General features: G+C 36.5%; 1 protein-coding gene and 1 long non-coding RNA gene across 9 annotated transcripts in view; one reads left to right on the top strand and one right to left on the bottom strand.

The window, feature by feature from the left end:
• The window catches only part of LOC145944346 (uncharacterized), a 180,955-nt gene that overhangs the window by 75,780 nt on the left and 80,399 nt on the right, over positions 1-24,776 (top strand). The gene's annotated exons all lie outside the window — the stretch shown is intronic.
• Positions 23,947-24,419, bottom strand: LOC145944670 (uncharacterized). The gene is made up of 2 exons (XR_014426719.1): positions 24,181-24,419; positions 23,947-24,096 (listed from the first exon to the last, which is right to left on the bottom strand). It is a non-coding gene; the product is annotated as an uncharacterized LOC145944670 (long non-coding RNA).

Here is a 24,776-nt window from a genome sequence, read left to right on the forward strand (position 1 = left end):
GAAAGGGGGAGGGAAAGAGAACGAAAGGTCCGGCAGTCTCCTCGCGAGAGATCCACGTTTCAATATAATGCGATAATAACGCAATAGAGAGAGGATCGAATCGAGATACCGCGGCATCTCTCTCTCTCTCTCTTTCTCTCTTCGCACGCGGGACCACCTCGTTTTCTACCCCCCTCTTCCCTGGTGCACATATTCTCTCCTTCCGCAGAAGGTATATCGGCTCCACCTCCGCGATCGGAGATGCAGAACATCCACCGATCTGCCGGCTATTTATCGAGACAGAGATTCTCAATGTTATTCGAGGTATTCGTCGCTCCTTGTCGCACGTAAATGTATTTATACATATATAGGATTTTTATTATTTTGTCTTTTTATTATTTTAATTTTCTGTTATTTTATTTATATATTATTATATTTGTATATAATTAGTGCGCACACATTTGCACATTAATTTACTTAATTATATTTGTAGTATTAATTTTTCTAGATCAAAAAATTAATAAAGAGAGTCGATTTCTAGAATTTATCTGCATTTTTTTCTAATCGATTAGAAAAGAATTATTATTAAATTTCAAATTATAATATTTATTATTTTTTATTTTATGATTCATATATTATTATATTTATAGTATTAATTTTTTAAGTCAAAAAGACGAAGAAAAGGGAAACAATTTTTAGAAGAATCTATGAGATTTCTCCAACATATTTTTGAAATTATCTTTACATGAAAGAAACAAAAATTTTGAACTGTATTTGTTTTCTAATCGATAGAGAAAAGTATTATTATTAAATTATATTAAATCATAATTTATTATATTTTATTATTTATATATTATTATATTTGTAGTATTAACATTTTTTAAAATCGAGAAACAATTTTTACGAGATTCTACGAGATTTTTCCAACATACTTTTGAAATTATCTATATGCAAGATATACAAAAATTACGCGAACTGCATTTTTTCCTAATCGATTAGAAAAGAATTAAATTATGAAATCATAATTGGACGATTCGACGATGCGATGCGACTTTTGTGTTATCGATTAGAGGAGAATCAGCTGATTATTCTTCACTTACGCGATACAAGAAGTTACATGGGACGAATTTTTCCGCACGTCTCGTCGACACTTTCTCACGGTGGGAGAGATTTTTTTTCCTCTCCCGTAGCTTTCCCCTTGCAACGATTCCTCTTACTCTTGTTTGGCTAATTCGAATATGGGAGACGCGCAATAAAGCTACGCGGCAACGAGGTGGGTGGATTGCGTAATGTAGTTTTAAATAACGATCGGACGCGATTCTCCTCGGCAGGCATATATTTGCGCTGGACCAGGAGAGACCCGGCGGAGGATTAAGAATCTCGCAGTCCCAGGCTTTAACGGCGGATCGCACGAACGCGAAGGCAGATACACAAATCAGGCCGTAAAGCCGATCAATTAAACGGCAGGCCGCCGATCTGCCGCGCGCATTATAACCGGTAATTATCCGTAATTAAATATTGGCCGCGGCCGGCCCGAGCGTTTTTAAGGGGTGTGTTCGTTTGGTTCCCTTTGCTCGTATTACATTCGCCGCTCTCTTCTCCCTTTCGTCCCTTTCTTCTTCTCCGCGAAGGAGCACCTTGCGTCGCGACGCGGGTCTGTTCCGGGACGCCTTTATGATTAAAATCAGCTGTTTGGTTTTTTACAACCCGTAAATTAGCATACTTTCTCCTCGCGTGGAAAATCAAAGTTACATTTTAATTTGTAGTTGAATATGAAACATTCGAGCGGAGTATTATCGTTTCATCAAATATCGTGAATTGGCAGAAAAAATATTGTATAAAAATTAAAAAATTAAAAGAATAAAATTTTTAAACGATGCTCCTCTCGCGAGATGATTTTAATAATTATTCTTGCAAAGGAAATAAGTAGGTATTTTTAATCGCGCATAGCTCTCTTGATGGTAGCGAACCATATTGAAAGGCAGTGCGTTAAATCCTGAGAATCATATATTGTTACGACGTATATCTATGTCAATTATATTTGATCATACGCTCGTCTATAATTTGTGGTTTCGTGCCCGGGATAACAGCGATGTATAAATAAAAGATGATCCCTCTCACAAGGAAACGCGCCGCGTGCACTAGGTAGCGCCGGAAAGCAAGTGATGCTCGCGTTTCCTTAATTGCGAGACTTCTACGAACTTGTTAAAATTACGGCGACGCTTCTCGTCAGCGGAGGAAACATAATGATAGTGCCGAATGGCGTGTCTGAAATTTATGTGGATGCAAGAAGGTGGGTGGTTGGCAGAGCCACCGGGGTAGGTAGAGAGATGGGTAGGTAGACCTAACCAACGTTTCGTTTTTCTCTCTCTCTCTCGAAGGGGGGGACTTGTACCCCGAGCACCACAAAACTATCCTACGTTCCTTGATTTATTTCCCGAAGCGCCGGCGAATAGGAAATTTCGTTCGGCCTCTAATTAAAAAGGAGCGCGGGAAAAGCGCTCGACAAATGATGGACGACAGGTCCACCTTCGCAAAATGATGATGCCGATGGTTCCCTTAATTAATTAGGTATCGGAAAAATATTACAAAGAGCGCGTGTATTATATATATATTTTTTTCCTCGATGTTAATAGTGGTTAATTACGGTCTCCGCTTTTTCGCGTTGATAGGAAAAATATTCCCTTCGCAGAAGGCAGAGAGATACATAGGTACGTACATACATATATCCCGTCGGCGTCGGCATTCCATTTCGGAGCCGAACGAAGTCTCTCTCTTTCTCTCTCTCTCCGTTTAGGCATCGCATGACGTTCGTCTATTTATCAAGCAGTATCATCATTCGCCTTTCCTCTACCGCGATGCCGCCCCCTACGGCGATTTAATCTAATTTGTATCGCCCTTTGTTAATCGCGGCCGCGCCGTTAATTCGTTCGGGCTCGCAAACCGGGGCCCTCATCTTGAGGGGGGGGGGACTCACCGCCCAAATAAACTACCGTACGTCCACGCTCCGTCCGGAGTCGTCATAATAAACGTAAAGGGGACAAAGGAGACACGCATCGTTCTTTTTTTCTCTCTCTCCGAAGAAGCCCGGAACGTGCGCGGCGTGATCCGAAAGGATAATGCACCGGATACCGGAGGTTAACATCGGGAGACGAGAGAGAGAAGAATCATCAGACGAATGATCATTAAGCTGCCGCGGCATTCGCGTTTCGCTCGGCGAAACGTTGCATGAATATGAGTTTTTTTGACACACATTTGATTGATTGGGGAAAGAAATCTTTCGAAAAGTTATAGTTTTCGGTCTATATTTTGTTATTATTTTACGGTCTCTCTCTCTCTCTGAACACACTTGTGCTGAAGAGAGCAAGTGATGTAGAATTCGAGGCACATATTAAGCAGGATTATTTATTGGCTCGGCGTACGAGCCCTTGATTTGATTTAACAAACAGCGTTCGGTAACAAATTGATAAGCAGTTGCGGTCGGCGAAGATCAGAGGCCCGGTGCTAGTGAGAGAAAGGGGCCGAGGGGGGTTGTATTTCATGAAAGGTTCGGGTCAGGGACGAACAGACAGACAGACAGAGATAGTACATGTGTGTCTTTATCTCTCTCATTTTCCTTCTTTCCTTCTCTCTCTCTCTCTTTCCCTCTAAGTCTTCGTGAGAGGGCGCCATTAGCATAGGGGGACCCCCCACAGCGAGTTCAGGGCCCGCTGGACCCTCCTTACCAATACACATTGCATAGGGAAGAAGGGGAGAGGGGGAGGAGGCCTGATATATAAACCGACTTCATTGATTTATGGATCAAACGATTCCTTTAATAATAATACGATATTTATTCAGATGAAGAGCCACGCGGCCACTTTCGAAGTCACGCTGCTATGATAATACGCTGTATTTGCCGAGTTCTTACCCTCCACCCCCATCTTCTCCCCTTCTTCCCCCCCGTGAGTCGCCTCTAGCCTGTCTTCCGCTCTGCTGATAGTGCGATAACTCTATAGAACAGTTGCTCTAGCTGAAGATGTGATAAAAGGGCGGTTAGATCTGCGACATAAGTACTTACAATTAAAAGCAGCTTAAATGTAACAAGGTAAATTTAGATCAGAGATAATTATGTCAGAAATTGATTTGACATCTGGCAAAAATTTCGACTTGTCGAAATTCGACGGAAAAATATGACAGCATCCTGTATAGTCTTAACGTAGATCATAACATGGATGCGTTTTGCAATTCTAAATATAATATATACACACATTGTTGTGTACGTGCATGCAGATTTGCGATTATAATGGGTTTGCTCCCATTGTATCGGGTCACGATTAAGTCCCCTGCTGATTTCTAACACTCTGAATGAATAATAATTCTTTTGTGTCAAATGCACAAGAATTAAAAAGCTTCTCTCTCTTTCTTTTTCTTTCCTAGATTATGAATGTATGTAGATTGTAGGTGAATATGGAGAGACAAAATATCGAAACATTCAAAGTACGAATGGAGCAAGAATGGTTTAGAGAATGGTAGCGAGCGAGGATGAATCCCAATCGTGTTCCCACACGTGGAAGCAACGTTGAACATACGATCGGTTCGACTCGGTAAAACACGTGTAGATAATTACCGACATGCGATATGAGCTCGCGATATTAATCACGATTAAGTCGATTCCGAGGCGTTTGGTGCACGCTACACTGGATCCAGCTTCGTGGGGCCTCTCCAGTCCTTCTTTTGCCTCGCGGTTTCTTGTTCTTCGCTCACGCATCGATCGTTATCTTCTTCCTTAAGCGTTATCGTTGCATTTAAAGGGCACAATAATTTGCATATCGCTGTACAAGTAATCATTCACGTTAAGATGCAATAAAATACATATATATAAAATAGTTATGTTATTATTTTTAAATATATTTTTAAGATTATTTTTAAATTTCTTAAAAATATATATTTAAAAAAAATTAAAAGGAAATTTAAAAATATAATTATGTTATTTTTAATTTAATTATTGTTGCATTTTTATTGATATTATTAACATATATTGTCAGCTGTATATGTATATATTATATGGAGATTGCGAAAACTCGCGGTGTCTTAGAAATCATCTCTCTGCCTTTTTATCACATTTCTTGGTCTACGACTCGTCCCGGATCCCTCGCGTTCTACCTTGACATATTTAAGATTTGCGCTACCATACTTCTGTCCTCATAATATCTCGTTCTTCCTGCCGAGGGTTTTTCTTTCCTTCCGCTTCTCCACGCGCGTGCATACGCAGAGCTCGCGCTCGGCATAAATCAAACGCAGTCCCGTACATTCCCTCCACGACTGAGGATCGATCGGCATCCCGGGGTCGCGATACAAGGATGACAATGGCAGACATTTTAATCGGGGCTCTCTCAGGAAATATATCTATATTTTTTGTTTCGATCAACGATGTTCTTATTTATTTAATTATCATATAAAATATCAGGATTATATAATATATATATATTATATACATTATATATATTATAATCTTGAATTTTTATATGATAAATAAATAAGTATTCGTATATATACAAAATATTAGTAATATATAATAATATATATAATATAACGCGCGATATTATACACAGAGAGAATTTTCTCTTAGAATTTACCCTGAAAATCATGGTAATCGTGGGACAATATGGTATGGAAAGAATTTTGTGAGAATTTCTCTAATTAATATTTATCACAAAATATAAAATATGTTTGATTAATTTTACTAAAAGTATGGTAAAATTAAACAAACATATTTAAAAAATTTTTTCCATATACCATATTGTCCCACGATTACCATGATTTTCAGGATCAATTCCAAGAGAAAATTCTCTCTGTGTATAATAATTATATATAATATTAGTGTATAATATTTTTATTACAAAAGAAGATATTTCCGACGATTTTTCAATTCTAGTTCAGCCGCGCTAAACGCATGTCCCGACGATGAGTAGGCGAAGGGACGAAGAATGGGCAGATACTTATTACGTGTAGTCACGTGTGCATAATTAGAGGCAAACCGATAACGGCTCGCAACGCTTGTCAAGCAGTTAAGTGTTACCCGAGGCCGCGCGGCCAGGTGGACTAATGATCTCCTGGGGCATCCTCGGCGCATCTTCATCCCTCCCTCTCTCTTTTCTCTCTCTCTTCTCCATCTCTTCGTCTCTTCTCTCCGCCGTCTTCTTCTTCGCGTTCATTCACGAAGGCGAGGGGACGCATTATCATTGCGCTCATTGTTACCACTCCCCGCGATACGACTTCATCCTCCCTGCCATGCTGCTACCACTCAAGTGCCTGTCAGTACCGCCTGATTACCGTGATAATCTGCAGGAACGGCAACGGGCTTTCGGGCCCGCGCGGATATGAAATCATTACTGCAGCGCGAGATACACACTCGGCCTCTCGCTGGCAATCTCGATTTCGTTGGTAATTGAACCGTGGAAATTATCCAGGAGCGCTCTATACAAATGATCGTGCATTTCCATGCATCTCTTTAGGGGAAGGAGGGAAAGGGCACAACCGCGCGTCCGACTTTGTAAATTAGATTACCATCAACTGTTAACTGTCTGCCGGTGTTATTTGCGATTCGCTGAGAGAGCAAGAAGAATGTGTGCTCGAAAATATACATCACCAACGGATTACTCTGCAAATTATCCCTTATTCGCGTAGCCGTGGAATTTTACGAAGGAAGCCATCCGAAGCCGGATTAATATTTTTTCGCGCACGCGAAAGAAATTAGAAAACACGTCTCGCGATTTTTTCTATTTCATTCTTAATGTTTCTCGGTCATTTATTAGTTTCTTGATGTGTCTTTTTCTCTGAGTGTCATGTTATAATTAAGGATCAAGCAGCTTATGCTTTATTCTTTTCATCACGTCCTAGCTTTTTCGCACACAAATTTTATCATATATTATTATATTAACCTTCTAATTAATTTTGAAAATTCATGTAAAATATGATATTCTTTATTTGTATTTGTCTTGTTTGTCTTTTTTGCGCTGATGCAAATATTTTAATTCGCTGCCTCATCTTTGTTCCTCTTTTTTTCTAAATTGCCGCCTCATCTTTTATCATGTTTAATTTTTAATTAAATTTCTCATGTTATTATCATTACTTTCATCAATATGCATATAAATTTTGTATAAAGGATTGAAAGGAATATAAATTTTGTAAATATTATTTTTTATATATTTATAATTATATTATATATATGTATTATACATATTTTTTTATATATTTTTTATACACACACAGAGGGAATTTTATCTCAGAATTTACCCTGAAAATCATGATAATTGTGGGACAATATGGTATGGAAAGAATTTTATGAGAATTTCTCTGATTAATATTTATTAATAAAAATAAACAATAAAAATAATAATATCTATTACAATAAAATATAAAATATGTTTGATTAATTTTACTATGCAGTTTAGTAAAATTAATCAAACATGTTTTATATTTTATTGTGATAGATATTATTTATATTGTGATAAATATTAATCAGAGAAATTCTCATAAAATTTTTTCCATACCATATATTGTCTCACGATTACCATGATTTTCAGGGTAAATTCTAAGAGAAAATTCTTTCAGTGTATACGTATAAATAATGTCGTGAAATTCATTAAGAATGAGCTTGAAAAAGCGCAATAACATTCGCCGATTAAAAAAAATGTGCCGCTTTCTGTATTTATTATTTCTAGCTTCTATATACGTCACATTATTATAAAGTTATCATTACTATTATTATTTTTACGTCCTTCTCGAGAGAATTAACCGGACGCACGCGATACCGGTATCAGCGCGCTGGTATCATAATCCGCGTTTATGCAGCGCGTTGCAGAACCGCCGACGCAGCAGCAGCGTTTGCGTGCGTTTCGCTTCGCGGTTTTTTTTTCTTCTTCGTCGTTCGCTCGTTCACTCGCTCGCTCGTGAATGCACTGCGTCGTGCACACTTTTCACCAATAACGCGAATGCCCTAACAAGGATTTCGAGGCCGAGATTCGACGATCAAGATTAGCTTCTTCGTCAAGCGAGACGCCTTTTGACTTCGACATCTCTTTAGGGGTCACTGTGGCAAATCACTCGTGCGATCATATGTTCATTCAATCAATTACTTTCTCTTCGTGTTGTTCGTGTTTATCTCACGCGTCCCGAATTGCTATCACGTAGGGATATTTATTTAGTGGTTTTTATGATTATAGTATTATTTATATATTATTTAATATATATATTAATATATATTATATTAAATTATATATTATACATTATATTAAATAATATATATTATATTAAATTATCTAATACATATTATATTAAATAATGTGTGTTAATATACATTAATTTACATATATTATATGTATGTATATATACTATTATTTAATGGTATTTACGAGTATTTGAAGGATAAAATACAGCTGGTATTCATTGTACATATTCGTTTTTGTACTATTTATACTATCTTAATGAACATAATTAACAGTGAAAGCCTCGCAATTATAATTTTTCCGTCCTGTATTATAAACAGAGAAAAGGTAGCAGGCATTTTCGCAATATCAGGATTTCGATTGTTCAACGAGGAATATCGAATGGATATTAATGAGGGTGGCCGCGGGATTCTTTGGGAACGCATATAACTCGCTGATTGATATGTTTGCGGGCGGTTTATCGCGCGCGCGCAGTGGTTTTAAACGGTGAGAGAGAAGCCACCACACATCCACACTTGCCTGATGATTTAAGGGCCATATATTACGGGCTCTTGGCACCACTTGGAGTACTCGCGCTTTGGTACCTGTATTATTGAGACATCCTCGTGCGTAGGGGAAGGAACAACGGATAGTATAATTTCTTTCTCTCTCTCTCTCTCTCTCTCATGATCAGTCATCTCGTACATCGATACAATTTTTTAGACTAGTATATACACAAGTATATACATCAGGATCACTAAACTCGCCAAATTGCCCGTACACAATATTGTACATATAGAGAGAATTTTCTCTTAGAATTTACCCTGAAAATCATGGTAATCGTGGGACAATATGGTATGGAAAGAATTTTACGAGAATTTCTTTGGTTAATTTTACTAAAAGTATAGTAGAATTTACTAAAGTATGGTAAAATTAATCAAACCTATTTTTAAAATTCTTTCCATATCATATTGTGCCACGATTACCACGATTTTCAGGGTAAATTCTGAGAGAAAATTCTCTCTGTGTACAAAAATTTTCTAAAAACATTTAAATTCGCAAATTATTTGAAAATTTGTACAAAATAAGCTTATAGAAAATTTTTAGCTCGAAAGCAATGATTACAGTCTTGACATTCTTACGCGTTTTTTTTCGCAAAAACATTATTTTCATTATATTTTTAATTTATTTATAATGTTATTCTTGTATGTAAATTGAATAGTTCAAACTAGATAATATCGTGTACGAAAACGTTTTTAGTCAGGTGCATTCTTGTAAACTTCAAGTTTTAATTCGTGTCTTTCCACCATGATTAAACGTAAAGTCTGGCCGCGCGTAATTGCTCATTATGCGCTATCTTTGATAATACCGCGCATAAAAGGTCATTAACGTACATTTCGTTCAACATGAGAATAAGCGCATCAAGAATCAGATCTAGGTAATGATGGTTATTGTACCGCAATAATAAAATTTTTCAAACTACAAATATATATGTATACATCACAGGTATATATTACTAAACTCACCAAATTACTCGTACATATCTCAAATTATATAAATCATTCTTATAAATAATTATTTTCTTTGTTTGTAATTATTTATTAAAAAAATAATTGCAATATTAGTGGAAAATAAAATTATATGTAGTAATTTTTATAATATAGTACAAAAATTTTAACTTATGTGCCAAAATTATTAAAAATTATTATAAACATTGCTGTATGTGTGTGACAGAAAAAGAGAGAGTGAAATATAAAGATTAATGATTGCAAAGTTCTACGCAAGGAAATAGATTTAAGGTAGCTGTGACTTTTACGATAGAAAGAGAGAGCACATTTGCAATGGTGCGTGCAACATAAACGTAAAGCGCTACGTAAAGGCCCCTCGTATTTCCTGTCGGGGTATAGCGATTTAAGTGCATTGTTAAAAAGCGGGAGCGATTTATTTGACGAAAATGAGGTCGCGTGACCGGCATTCGCGAAGACATTATCGCGACCATGACGTAGTCCAATTAAGAAGGTGCTGACTCGTTTCGCGGAAACGAATAAACAGGTAATAAAGCAGCATCATCAAATTACCTTGGCAAATAAACACGGTGTATACCTACGCGAGCCGGCATGCAAAGAGTCCGGAGAGTCGTCGAACCCCGGCTATTTATCGCGGAACACCGGAAAACAATAAAACCCAGGCACCTTGCATATACATGTTGTTATACATGCAACAGCTAACACTATATCGGCATCTTGTAATTATCGGCCTCACATACATATAATTATCTGAATCATCGAAGCCTTAAAATGTAACTAACAGCGGTTAGGCTCTCTCGTACAGTGAAAATTATATTATATCATTGTGAAAATTTTACATATCATATTTTTTGCAATTCGAGCTCACAAGTTTTGTTTGTTATCGATTTTATTTAAATATAAATAAAGTATATGAAGTTTAATAATTATTCTCTTTAGAACTTAAAAAAATTAAAATTTATTGTAAATAATTTACGTGAATATGTATTAAGTATATTAATTATTTCATGGAATTGAAAAATCTAGAAATAATAAAATATTAAAATCATTAATGATAAAAACGATATTTAAATCAAATTTATAATTAAAAATGCTCTTTGCAATCGATAAGAGAGCTAGAGTGGGATTTCTTTATTGTAAAAATTACATTTGGCACAATGATTTTATATAGTATTATCGCTCTTCTGCGAAGCGTGTAAGCACTGATGTGGAAAATAAATTAGAAAGGAAAAAGGATTGCGCGCTCTCGAAACGCGTCACGAAGCCGCCGACAAGGATAATAACCCAAGTAGCCCCATACAATTCCGGAGGTGGTAAACGACCTCGAGATCAAATCGTATTCCCGACAAATCATGAGATACATCGGCGGGGAATCGATGAAGGGAGCCGCCGCCATAAGGCTATTTCGAGTATATACATATATGTAGGTACCCCTGCGGAGGCATCGATGTAAGGTCGTGACGCTTCGCGAAGGTTATGACACTCGTAGGAGGACAGACGAGGTCGGGAAACGTGGTAGCAGGTTGTGTGCGTTTCGCTCCCGGAGGTTGATGAATGATCTCGGACGTCGGAGATATGAGGCGGCGATTGGCCGACCATAAAGCAGGGACGAAGGAGCACATCCGTCCGGATCCTTCCTCTCCTCGCATCTTCACCTGCGATCGCGTAATCCGTCCACCTTCGGCGGAACTCCCTCGATCAGCCTTTATCGTTCGTCCCTCCTTCGACGTACAAGTCGAGCTTCCGCTCGGCGATTTTGTTACAAGCGTGTTCGATCGTTAAAAAAAGGCCATTTATATACGATCGTTCTATTAAACTTTTGTCAAATATATGGGAATTCACTTTTGCAAGTTTTAGTCTGGCGTTCGTTGATTAATTAATCGGCCTTTGTATTGACTTTGATATATTCGCGATATACCATCGAATCATATCGTATATTGGATTGATTTATAAATATGTCCGTTTTATTTAACAAAGTGCATTTTTATATTTATAATTGTTTACAATATTTAACAAACTTTACAATATTTTTACAATATTTATTTTTATATTTATTTCTATATTTATTTTTATATTTATTTCTATATTTATTTGTATATTAATTTTACAATAATTATTTTTTATGTTTGAAATTATTTATAATATATTCTAATCTGTTATATATTCTCCATTATTTAGGCTTAATTCTTTCTCCCCAACGTCATCGATCTCAGCATTTTTATGAAATTTTTTTTTATTTAATGAATTTTTGAGTGACTCAAATAGATAGAAATCTGATGGGACAAGGTCCGGAAATAAAAAAATTGGGATAAAACTGGCCACGAACTGGCAACGACTTTAGAATTTTTTCCTTTGTTATTTTTAGCTATCATCAGATGTCGTAAAATCACATTTTTGTGATTGATGATGATGATCGATTTTTTTGCAATTTTTCATGTAATCGCTGCACGTATACATCTGCTGCGATTGTTTCGTTTCGATTAAAAAACTCATAGTTTCTCAGAAAAAGTGATTCAGTAATTATCTGTAGCGGTATTATAATTAGGATGAATTGATGCAAAGCGCAAGTTAATTCCGATCATCTCATTAACTTGTTATCGCATTATCTTTCTTATACTTTCTCATATTCGCGTAATTATGCTGCTTCAACAAGATTTTGCGTTATGGGATCGGATAAAATAGTTGTTACGTGGGTGGTCAAAATTGCTCTCGCAATCATCGATCATGTCTCAATAAATTCGATCGAGAAATCGATCGTATATGTTTCTCTGTTTATCGTTACTTCGCGTTAATATCTAATTTCTAAAACGGTAAATATCATTTTTGAAACAATGAGAGCAAAGTACCAGTTAGATGTGAATCATCATCTTAATGATATATATTTTAATGCTATAGTCCGATGGTAATTTTCATTTAAGCTTTCTTCTTTTTTAGTTACGACGTTTTAATTACGAAACTAATTTGCGCGATATATAACAAGCGAATTAAGAAATTAATAAGTATAATGATTATATAATTCGTATTTTTTTTTTTTTTTTTTATAGAACACCGCGCGGGATTTATATTAATTGTAGCGTAATTAAAATACGGTATTACACACAGAGCGTAATTATGACAGAATGTGAAGCTATAATAATAATAATAATAATAATAATAATAACGCGATTTCTAGGAATAACTTATTCTTGTTGCACAATATTTTGATGTTAATTATTCAGTGTTGTATGTAGCAATTATCAGTTTGCTAATTGTATTACGAATCCAGCGGCAGATTTACATGCAGTTAATTGCAAGAGAGAAAAGATACGAAATTCCACAAAGTTGACCGACTAAATAAACTAAATAAATACCTACCTCGAGCGAAAAATAAGTCACGGTTAGACATCAACTGTGGATAATAATTAATGCCTGCTCGCGTTTGAGCGAGATTTTGCACACAAAATCGTTGCATAATATCGTTACGTTGCAACGCGATTTTTTGTGCAGCATGCTAATTAGAACGTGCATCGCTCATTACATATGTATATAAAATCGCTCGCGGCGATTATGAGGGAAAAATCCCTTCCCTCTCTCTCTCTCTCTTTTTTTTCTTTTTCTCTCTTTGTCTTCCACCCTAGTAAAAGTTGGGGAAGTTTCGCAAATGCGCAAAACGCAATATTTCACGCTAAGCTTGCTCAATTAATTAGCGAATTTGCATAATTAATTAATCAAAAGTCGCTCTACCCGACACGCATTACACTCTTCCCGGTAATGAACGTACCTTCGTATACATAATATTCATTGATTTCATTACGATGCATTACAAAACACCAGGCGATGTGTGATAAACAGATATTTCCAAATCCCGGGCAGCACACAATTAACTTTCCCATATTTCGCTTAAAATAATTAGTCGATTAGAAATATCATGGATTGCGAAAAATGTTATATAATTTTTTTTAAAAAAATGATTAAAAATATCACGGATTGCGAAAAAATATAATATAATTTTTTTATAAGCTTGATTTTTGTTTTGCGTCGCATTTTATCATTTCGCATTATGAGATAATTTTTTAAAAAATAATATTGATTAGAAATATTACGGATTGCGAAAAATGCATCATATAATATTTCATTAACTGAATATTCGATTTTGTGTCACGTTTATCATTTCGCATCATGCAATAAATTTTTTTTAAAAATAATGTTGATTAAAAATTGCGAAAATTGCGTAATATAACTTTTTATAAGCTTGATTGTCGGTCACTTGTCGCGGTCTCTATCATTTCGTATTATACGATAAGAGAATTAAAAAAAAAATAATATCGATTAGGAATGTATCACAAATTGTGAAAAATTATATAACTTTTTGTAAGCTCGATTCTTCGCGTTCGTCATCTCATTTCGCATTATGCGATAAACGAATTTTTTTTTTTCAAAACCGTATCGAAACCTAATGCCAAATCGAAGGCTCGGCAAGTTAAACGAACGGAAGTTTGCGAGGTGTTCCCGTTTCTCGGGCGTGTGATAAAATAACTAGAATAAATAGCGGACGCGCCGAGAGAGGCGAGGGGGGACGGAACACACGAATAGACGGAAGGAGGAACAAGGACGCAGGACACACGAGAGAGGCCGGAAAGGACGTCACGTGCGGGACTGTTGGCAGTCGCTTTCTCTCTCTGTGTGTGCGCGATCGCCTTTCTTTTTTTCCTCCCTCGCGCGCTCGGAGCTTTCCTCTGATCTTCCCTCTCTGTCCGCCGCGCACAAAGTTCAACGCGCGAGCAAACAACTTCGGAATTCGCTGTCTGATGAAGAAGAGGTCTCGTTTGTTTAGCCCCCTCCGCCTCTTCCGCATTTCTCTCTTTCTCTCTCGTTCGATCACCAGGCCCCGTTTTCCTACGATATTTCCATCCGCGAATGTAACATTCGATATCGTTCTACTTATAAGTCCAGGATAGCTCGTTCATTTCCTTATTTCTGAAAAAAAAAATTTTTTTAATTTTTATACAAAGAATTTTCTCTTAAAATTTACCCTGAAAATCATGGGACAGAATTTTAAGAATATGTTTGATTAATGTTACCATACTTTTAGTCAATTTTACTACACTTTTAGAGTTAATCAAAAATCAATAATTAATCAAACATTTTATATTTTATTGTGATAGATATTATTTTTTATTGTGATAAATATTAATCAGAGAAATTCTCATAAAATTCTTTCCATACCATATTGTCCCACAATTATTAACATGATTTTCAGAGTAAATTCTAAGAGAAAATTCTCTCTGTATATTTTATATTTTATATGTTTTTAATTAACTTGGACGACTCGTTTGAATAAGAAATAATTATATTATACAAATTTGAAGATTCCGTTTGCAAAGCCATATATATGTCACTCGAAAGTTACACGAGAGGGGGGAAACATATGTCATCTGTCATCGGCGATATGTCAAATCTTGAACGTATGTAGGTACGATGTGACAGTGAGCTTTCGTGCTCAAAAGTCAACGTTCTGCAGGTAGCATCCTCGAGATATCTCGAAAGACAAAGAGAGGAGACATCCAGAAAAGACGTGGAAGGAGAGAGGATATCCGGTCGAATATCGCACGGAAGATGTGTTTCACCCGCTCAAATTCGAGATCGGGCGAATTTCGTCAACGATCCGATTCCTCGCTTTCGGCTTTCAGGACACGCCGAAATTTCCAGCGGAAATGAGAGAGAGAGAAAGAGAGAAACGCTCTCTTTCTCTCTCTTCGCCGCGCACAGGCATCTCCCGGGAGACCTGCCACGAGCAAAAGGTCACGTTATTTTCCATCTGAGCTGCTATCCGCGAGGCCGAGGTCCTTCGAATAATTCCGTGGGAGAGAAGCCGGCCCGAATAAACGGAAATTTTCCCTTTAAAATGCGGAATGGCCGAGCAACGGAGCGGCCAGCGGTCGATATAGCGGGAGGGCGCGGCCGCCCACCCTTTCCCCCTTCCTCCCTTTTGCCCCTCTTTCGAGGACTCTCTTCCATTGAGTCTCGCAAATAGCTCTCGTTCCTGAAAGACCTCTTTGCCTTCCCTTCCCTTCCTACTTCCTGTATCTCGTGCGCACGTACACGTCGCGTCTGTTTCCATCTCGCGAGAATTTGCTTCGCATGGCGGCCTCCCCTAACAATAAGTGTTGCGCTAATTCTGATGTAACCGTATATCGCGTAAATAATATCGATGAAAGCGCCTTTTTTTATTTCTTTATTTTTTGGAGCCAAATGTGTCTCGAAACAGTATTAATATTACATCTTGAAATCACGTTAATATCATCGCTGTTTGTCATTAATAAATTAAGAAATAATTAATTAAAAAATATGAAAAATAATAAATTAAGTTAAATAAATAAAATAATTATAAATTTATATATAAAATTATTTTAATTATTTAATTTATTATTAAATAAAATAATTACAATAATTATTAATAATAAAATAATAAATTAAGAAATAATCACTCCTCTGAAAACAGTGTTGCTTAAGTATACTTTTATCTTTTCGTGCGCGATATACGCGACTTTAATCGTCGTTAGGTTTCTCCTTAATAAATAATATGTTTTGTCCTCAATCTTGTCGAAAAATTTCCGCGCGCAGATCCAAGATTGTATCCAAGAAAAGGAGGAAAAGCGGAAGGCGTGCCCGTGTATTTGCTTGGAATAAGCCAGAACCCAATTCAATTACACGTCGTGGCCGCACTCGAGGGGGTTGGTTGGTGGCAGTCTGGCGTGGAAAAGAGGTTCCCGCAGTTTTCTGACAACTCCTGCAGCGGACGAGGTCAGTCTCGTGCAACACGTTCGAAACGATGTCAATAGCCACTAGAATCAGATATCCGAAGGAGGCATTTTTTTTTTTTTTTTTTTGAAAACGCGACATCCCAGAAAGTATATTGTCTGAAAAAAATTGAATATGTAACATATCTCTATTATTTTTTTTGCAACAGAAAAATTACATAAAATTTATTATATAATATTTATTATTATATAATTATATATAATATTATATTATATAATATTAATTAAGAAATAAAAAATGTGAATTTTTAGAAAACGCAGACCTTTTATAGCTAACATAATTGTCTTGACATCTTTTATCATCAAAATCTTCAGACGTCATTTTTCTTTGACATTACAAATATTTTTATGCCAATTAAAATTTCGTCGAACTTTCCTCGGAATTCTACTACTAAAGTAAAGAGCAATTATGAGGGAGAGAAATTATCCATTTGCAGTCGGCTATCGAAATCTTTTGAGATAATATTTACCTTCGAATCATCTACGATGGAAATGATGCTGGGAGAAGAGAGAATAAAACTAAGAGGAATGCACGTTTTTTTCGGAAGAAGGGACGCGCAAAGTAGAGACAACCCCTTTATTAGATTATCGGACGAGTGTCGCAGGCATGGGCACTCTTTGAGTTCCCGACGACGACGACGACGACCCTCCGGGCTTATTGTCTCGTTTCGTAGGAGCCTCACCCTCGGCCCTCATCTTCGTGGGCTACGCCCACGTCCGAATCTATTTATTTACGCACTTTTAAGGCGTCACCCCTCCCCCTTGCACTCAAAGACTCCGTAAATTGGCTGGAAATTGATTTGAATCGATCTCGTTCCGCTTTCTCGTTTCGAAAAGAATAGGAAAAATCGGACTTTTTTCGGAAATAATCAAACTAATTTTAATTGCTCGGTTACTTGAACTTTCGTAGAAACGTTTGAAAAAAAATGGCATGTTTATTACAAAGAGAGGAGAACTTTTCGTCTGCGCCTTTGTACGTAGTTTGTTGCACAGTTTCCGGCCTGCAAGAGTTATGGTGACGAGGACGGGTAATGATGGGACAGCTGCATGGATCGGATCTATTGTTCGTCGATGAATTCACCCTAACTGAATTTTGAAAAGTCACATTTACGTTTTACCGATTGCTAGCACGTGCTACGTCGATTGCGAATTTTTTTAGGCATGAAAAGGGACGTTTATCATCGTACGCGCGCTTGGTATAAAATTTTTCCCGTCATCTCCCTTTTAATGTTTCCCATTTACAATTTTACTTGGAATCTCAAGCTAATCAACATTTTTGAAAGTTTTTTCCGACACACTATATTCTTCTCATAAAATAAATATAGTATATAAATATATATAAATATACACTGAGAGAATGTTCTCTTAGAATTTACCCTGAAAATCATGGTAATTATGGGACAATATGGTATGAAAAGAATTTTATGAGAATTTCTCTGATTAATATTTATCACAATAAAAATAATAACATCTATCACAATAAAATATAAAACGTTTGATTAATTTTACTAAACTGCATAGTAAAATTGGTCAAACATTTTATATTTTATTGTGATAGATAATATTTTTATTGTGATAAATATTAATCAGAGAAATTCTCATAAAATTCTTTCTATATACCATATTATTTCATGATTACCACGATTTTCACGGTAAATTCTAAGAGGAAATTCTCTCTGTGTATATGAATAAATATCTCGTCTATGCAAGTTTTGACAAAAAAACATTTTTTTTTTTACATCTACGAAATTTTCAATTGCTTTACAAATATGACTGACAACTTCTGAGCATTCTTTAAATATCAATTGTCAGCCGTAGCTTTGCACAGTTTACAACCGACCTCAGAAATTCGTTCCAGTCGCTGCACATGACATCGATGCATCCACGTTGCATCGCGAGCAACGCAACCCGTGGAACGAATTCTTCCTCGATCGTCAAATCCCGCGTCTTTAATCTCTACGAGGCTTAAACGCAACAGTTTCGTATGAAGAAAAAACAGCATAGGGGGAGGATAAGCGGGGGGGAGGGAAGGCTCGCATTCGTCTTGATCCTGGCTTAGACGCGGCGCATCCAGGGGAGGGAAACGTGAATTAGGGGTGGTTTATTTTTTTTTCTTTTTTTTTGTGAGGCAAGATCCGCTCGCGGCATGCATATATACGTGCATATATACCTATATGTATACATATACATATGTATAGCCGCGGAATAGAAAAGGCGGGGGATGACGAGTGAATGACAGGACAATGAGCTCGGTCTGATGCACGCGAATGCTTTATGACGATTCAATATGTACGCTCTCGGGGAGAAAGAGAGAGAGAGAGAGAGAGAGAGAGAGAGGGACCCCTCGGTTGCACTTTCAATGCACCTACGGAATCTAGGGGGGCGAGGGGGCTGGCTCGAATTTCTTTTTTTACAGAGAGATTTCTTGCGCGTCGGTGCGGTTTTGATAGAGCGATCGAGGAAACGATTTTATATTCGTCATGATATAATCGATGACGCGATTTCGATAAATTTCTTTTCTATTAATTATTCGTCGAAAAGTTTCATATATCATTATATGAATATTATGCACACTTAGAGAGATATCTACTTACTGCAATTTAATTATAGTTGCAACAGCGTTTGAAGAAAATATGTTGATGTACCGAGGTATCCGAAATGGAATTTGCGCTTTGCAAATCTGAATCTCTTGACATGTTTATATTTTTGCGGATGGCAACCAATTATTATCGAGGGTGGCAATTATGGGGTTCTATAAAATAATTGCGAATTTCTCTCCGCATTGTGTGTGTCTTTGGAGTAATTACGACGAGCTTATCCCCGGCCACGATCTTGCTGCTCGCGTAGTTTCCGTATTTGCTGTCATGGTAATCATGGTAATAATCTCACGGCGTAATTAACTGACACTGCGCCAAATGTGCGTCTAATTATAATACAGGTATATATAATATAGCGCCGGGGACAATTTTGAATTCACAATACGTAGTTCCTCGTCCTCGTGCACAATGTGCCCGATCGCTATCGCTTCGGGATTGCACGCGAATGAATATATATGCAGTTTACATAGATGACGGATCCAGAGTAGTCGGTTGTTCACGAAATTGTTCCGCGAACAATTCAAAGAATCTTCAGCTATTTTTCAAATATTTCTAGATCATAATTTATTGCTCTTCCATCTGTCAAATCTTTTTTGCGAGATTAGAGATTTTTCAAATATATTTTTTTTAATATTATATTTTACAAATATTTCTTTAATAAATATTTTTTCAAATAATATATATAAAAATGTTTAAAATATTAATATACTTAAGTCATAAATATTTTGGTACTTTACCTCTTCCTCGTATAAGAGATTTCGTCGAAAGACCTTTGATCACGTCGACGAACATTCACTGAAGCACAAAAAAATGCAAAAATGCTCTCCTATCGAATAAAATTGAAATATTCCACGTGCGTACAAACGCTTTTAGATACGCAATGTTTCACCCGCAATGTGCAAACCTTCTTCGAGAGGGATTCGATATTCTGCGCGCAATCGCCACGAATCTACTACTGCTCTACTTTCGAGAAATTTTTCCACTTTCCGAGAAAGAGGGAACCCTTTTCGGGCCCGCGCATTAATCGATCGAACGAGCACAGGTTAGGGTGAGAGATCGCGCAACGATGAAGAGGAAGATTCTGAAAGCAGCGACGGGATAGAGAAGCGGGGAAGAGGAGCGAAGATGTTAAAAGGAGAAAGAAAAAAAAAAAAAATCAGTTTCCAGGATCGGGGCAACGCGATGCATTGATCGCCGTCGTACCTTCCCATGACCCAGAAATCTCGGGAATTCTAAAGGATCGGCGGATTTGCGTTCAAAAAACAGGCGGTTTTACCCGTTGCGGGACCCTCCTTAACCTCCCCCTTTTTTCAACTTTTTTGGGGTGAATGGCTTCTTCTCCCGGTTTTTTTTTTTTTTTACTTTTTGTTCTCTCTCCACCCAGTACCCTGCCATTTACAAAAATCCGGTGAATATGCAGGATACGCAGATCCCTGCCTCTTTCTTTCGCTCCTCCAACATGTGTGTATTAGGTACGCGAGATCGTCGAACGATGATGATGATCTTCCAGAATCACGGGAGAAAATTTACCTGCACCCCGCCAAGCTTCGCGCCTCTCTTTCAGATAGGGGTTCGCGAGAACGAAAAAAAAAGAACGACCTCGCAGCGTCGGATTTCACCCCGAAATAACGCTTTTTCACACAGTTTTTGCGCAGCGTTTGCTTCGACGGGGGGTTCGAGCAAAGGGGGTCGCGCGCCTTTTTATTTAAACCCCGCGATGCCACGAGATAGCAGTTTTCAAAAATACGTAACGAAAATTCTCATGTTCGACGACTCATCCTCCGAAGTTCAACTTTATCGTACTATTTATAATCGCAAGTGGTGGTTATATTTTTAATTCAGAAATGCAACTTTAAACGAAGCAACACATCTTGAAAATTTTGGAAAGAGAATATTAATAATAGGATTTTTTGTACAATTATATATATAATTTATAAATAATGATCTAAATTATATATATATAATTTTATTATATATGTAATTAAAATTTATATTATTGTAATATTAAATTCAAATTATTATAATGTTCATATTAGATTTTTATTATATATAATAAAAATCATTCCATATAATAAAATTTATACATTATATAGAGAGAGAGATTATAAATAATGACATGAATTTTGAAATTGTACACAGTTGAAAAATTTGTGTTAAATTTAACAAATATCACCTGTCCCAAACGGTCCACAGAAATTTTTGTGTTAATTTAACATAATACGGATATGTTAAATGGTGACACGAATATTGTGTTAATATTTTAATATAAAATAAATGCAAACTTCAAATAAACTTAAAATAAATTTTGTGTAAAATTAACATAGTTTTAATGTAAAAATTAACTAAGAAAATTGTTAATTTTACATTTTATCACCCCCACTTATATTATAAAGTAAAATTAACATTTTTTTTCTGTAAATTTTAACAGATAAATCTTGTCACTAATAATACGGAACATATTTATTGTGTAAAATTAAAAATAGATATACATTGTGTTATTTTTACACTTTTTTTTAGTTGTTTTAATAATTTAACATTTGAGTCCAATTAACATAACAGCAATATGTTAAATTAACACATGAATGTGTTAAATATTTAACACAAAAATTTTAACGGGGACCGTTTTTAACAAGAAAACACAAATTTTCCAACTGTGTATACACTATCGTGAAATGTCGGATTTTTCTAATTTTTGTCTGGTTTTTGTTGGTCAATTTTTTTTATCAAGAATCGATTTTAAATTAATACTATAATCGTAGGAAAAATTCAATCAAAAATGAAAAAGTATCGCTTGCCGCAAATGCAAGATTAGGGCTATCATATAGCAATACCCCTGAGATGTCTCCGCTTTTTTGCGTCTTTGTTCTGCTTTACGGCTACACTCTGCGGTTGCTAAATAAAACTTTTGTTCGCATAACTCACCCTTCGATTAACCGATATATTGGTACAGTGATACGAAAAGAACGATGCGCGAGAGAGTAATGAAAAAAAAAATGACACAACGATATATTTGTCTAAAATCAAGTGGGGGAACAATCTAGGGCCGCGCTGGGGCAACTTTTCAATATCGATTGATATCGCTAGTTCGATAGCCGGCATGCTAACGATTGGATTGAAACCCGAGAATATTGTGTGGATTATTGCGTGTTTAACCGCAGCGGTTGATCAACTGATCGAGATAACGCGATAGAGATTGGAAATGAGATCAGTGGATTATAAATCATACGTTTATAAAATTCTGGAAATAGATAAATGATGCGACAGTCAAAGTTAAGCGATGCTTACACATATGATGACATAAGTAAAGCACGCATATGCTTATTCATCAGTTGTTATCGTTATCAATTCTGCGTAGAGTTTATTCAGAAATATTGCACTTTATTATACTATTTCGCGCAAGATAGATTTGAGAGAGAAAGAGAGCGAGAGGCAAAACAGTATACTTGACTTGATCACAGATATATCAAATTAAGAAAAGTATTTTTATCTTGAGAGGTGACAATAATTGTTCAACTATCTACACAAGAGAATTTTATGAGAATTTCTTTGATTAATATTTATCACAATAAAAATAATAATATCTATCACAATAAAATATAAAACACGTTTGATTAATATTTTACTAAATTGCATAATAAAATTAATCAAACATATTTTATATTTTATACTGTGATAGATATTATTTTTATTGTAATAAATATTAATCAAAGAAATTCTCATAAAATTCTTCCCATATTGTTCCACGATTACCATGATTTTCATGGTAAATTCTAAGAGAAAATTCTCTCAGTGTAAGATGAAAAAAATTAAAATATTTTATGCGGGATAAGAGAGATCTTTACAAGAGAATTTCTGCGGTGTTTTCCCCCTTCATTAAGGTTATCGATGAAGGTGCGAGTTGACTCTCGGAAATGTTATTTGATTTAGAGCTCAGCGCGAGCGATAATCTTAAAAGTTAAATATGTAAACATGTAAAACCGCGGCGCGCCTTCGCATGTCGCGTCGTTATCTCGTCGGATGACACATGATAATTCGTTCGACGTTGAAGATCGACGCAATCCGTGAAAGAGATTTCTCGATTTAGACGGAACTTTCGATCGACTCTTCCATATATGGAATACGAAATCGATCGGATGACACAATAACACGAAGAATTTTCCTGACAACATTATTCGGATTTCAGACATACAATATCTTGTCTATACGCTTCTTGCGACATATATTATTGTGACATCGAAATGTTCGAGACTTGTCGCTTGATTATCATATATTTGAAATCTTTCGAGTGCGTGAAATGAATAAATAACGCGGTGCGTGTTTCACGAATTTTATCTTTCGTGATGTAACGTCAATTATCTCTCCAGGATGGACGAGCGTACAGAGAATATGAACGAAATAATCGGAATCTGATAAATTCATTACGTCATGATAACAATTCAATTGTATGTTAATCATATGCAAAATCGAATTCAATATTGGACTGATATTTCTCGGACGTAAAAAATTTCTATAAATTTAATATTACTAAAATTAATATATTAATATTAATACTAATAAAATGCGTATTATATAATATTATATAATAAAATGAAAAGATTTCTGATGTATAAATATAAATTCAGATAGAAAACGGACTGATAAGAGCCAGGCGCAACAAATTTGTTTTAAAATCTTTATTTAATTAAAAAATTTCTAATCGTTAAATGATTTAAATACGCGAGTGAAATATCGCATACGAGAGTTATTGAGGAAATGAGATCGCATTTGTACGGGTTTATGCAAATCAACGGAACATTCTGCGGCTCACGCACAAGGAGAAAGTACTTGAGGAAAAGCGAATAATTTCCAGGAAATGGCGAGATTTCTTATTAAGTTTTATGCGTTGCAACGGAAATCACGCAACTACAGTGCTAATCAGATCTCTTCGCGCATATAAAATAATATATATATATATTCTATGTATTATTATTAAAATTAAATTCTCCAAATCCACCGCGAATCTTCCCTGAAAAAAATAGCAGTAAGATATACAAAGGAATTAACGATGCGAAAATGCGCGTACGAGAAATGAGACTTCAGTTTGACATACACGTGTCTCTTCAGGGATCACCTGAAAAGAGGACTCGCTCCCTATAAAAGCATCCCGAGAAGAAAACCTTTCTCTTCCATCATCCGATCATCGTTTTCTTCGCCTCCTTCTTCTTTCCGTCTGAGAATCGTGAGAAAAATCCGTCGTCCTCCCTCATCCCCTCGTGTTGCAGAAGTGCAACAGGCTCGGGACGAGAGAAGTCGTCGGTGTATCGGGAGACACAGACAGAATCCGCGACGGGCCCGCAATGGCAATGCGGGCGAACCGGTGGTCGGCTACCAGTTTTTGCGGGGACCGAGTCGCGTCCGCGCATGCGTGCTCGCCTACGCGCGACGGCGCATTGCATTACGCATGCACGCCGGCGCCGTTGCGTTTTGCGCGAGGACGCATCGCGTTCTCTCTCTCTCGCTTTCGCGCATACATATGTGTGTGTGCAGCGAGTGCATTCGCGGAGAGAGCGCGGTTGCATTGGCGGCGCGGCCAGCCAATCGGATTATCGGGCGACGAATTTACCCCTCCAGACCGTCGCGAGAGCTTCTTCGAGAGGTGAGCAGTTTGCTTTAAGGATCTCTCTTCGCGTTGGTTTCTTCTTTTTT

This window comes from Prenolepis imparis, unplaced genomic scaffold (assembly GCF_030444845.1).
Source record: "Prenolepis imparis isolate NDT839.2.m4 unplaced genomic scaffold, iyPreImpa1.0 SCAF_13, whole genome shotgun sequence".
Taxonomy (NCBI): Eukaryota; Metazoa; Arthropoda; class Insecta; order Hymenoptera; family Formicidae; genus Prenolepis; species Prenolepis imparis.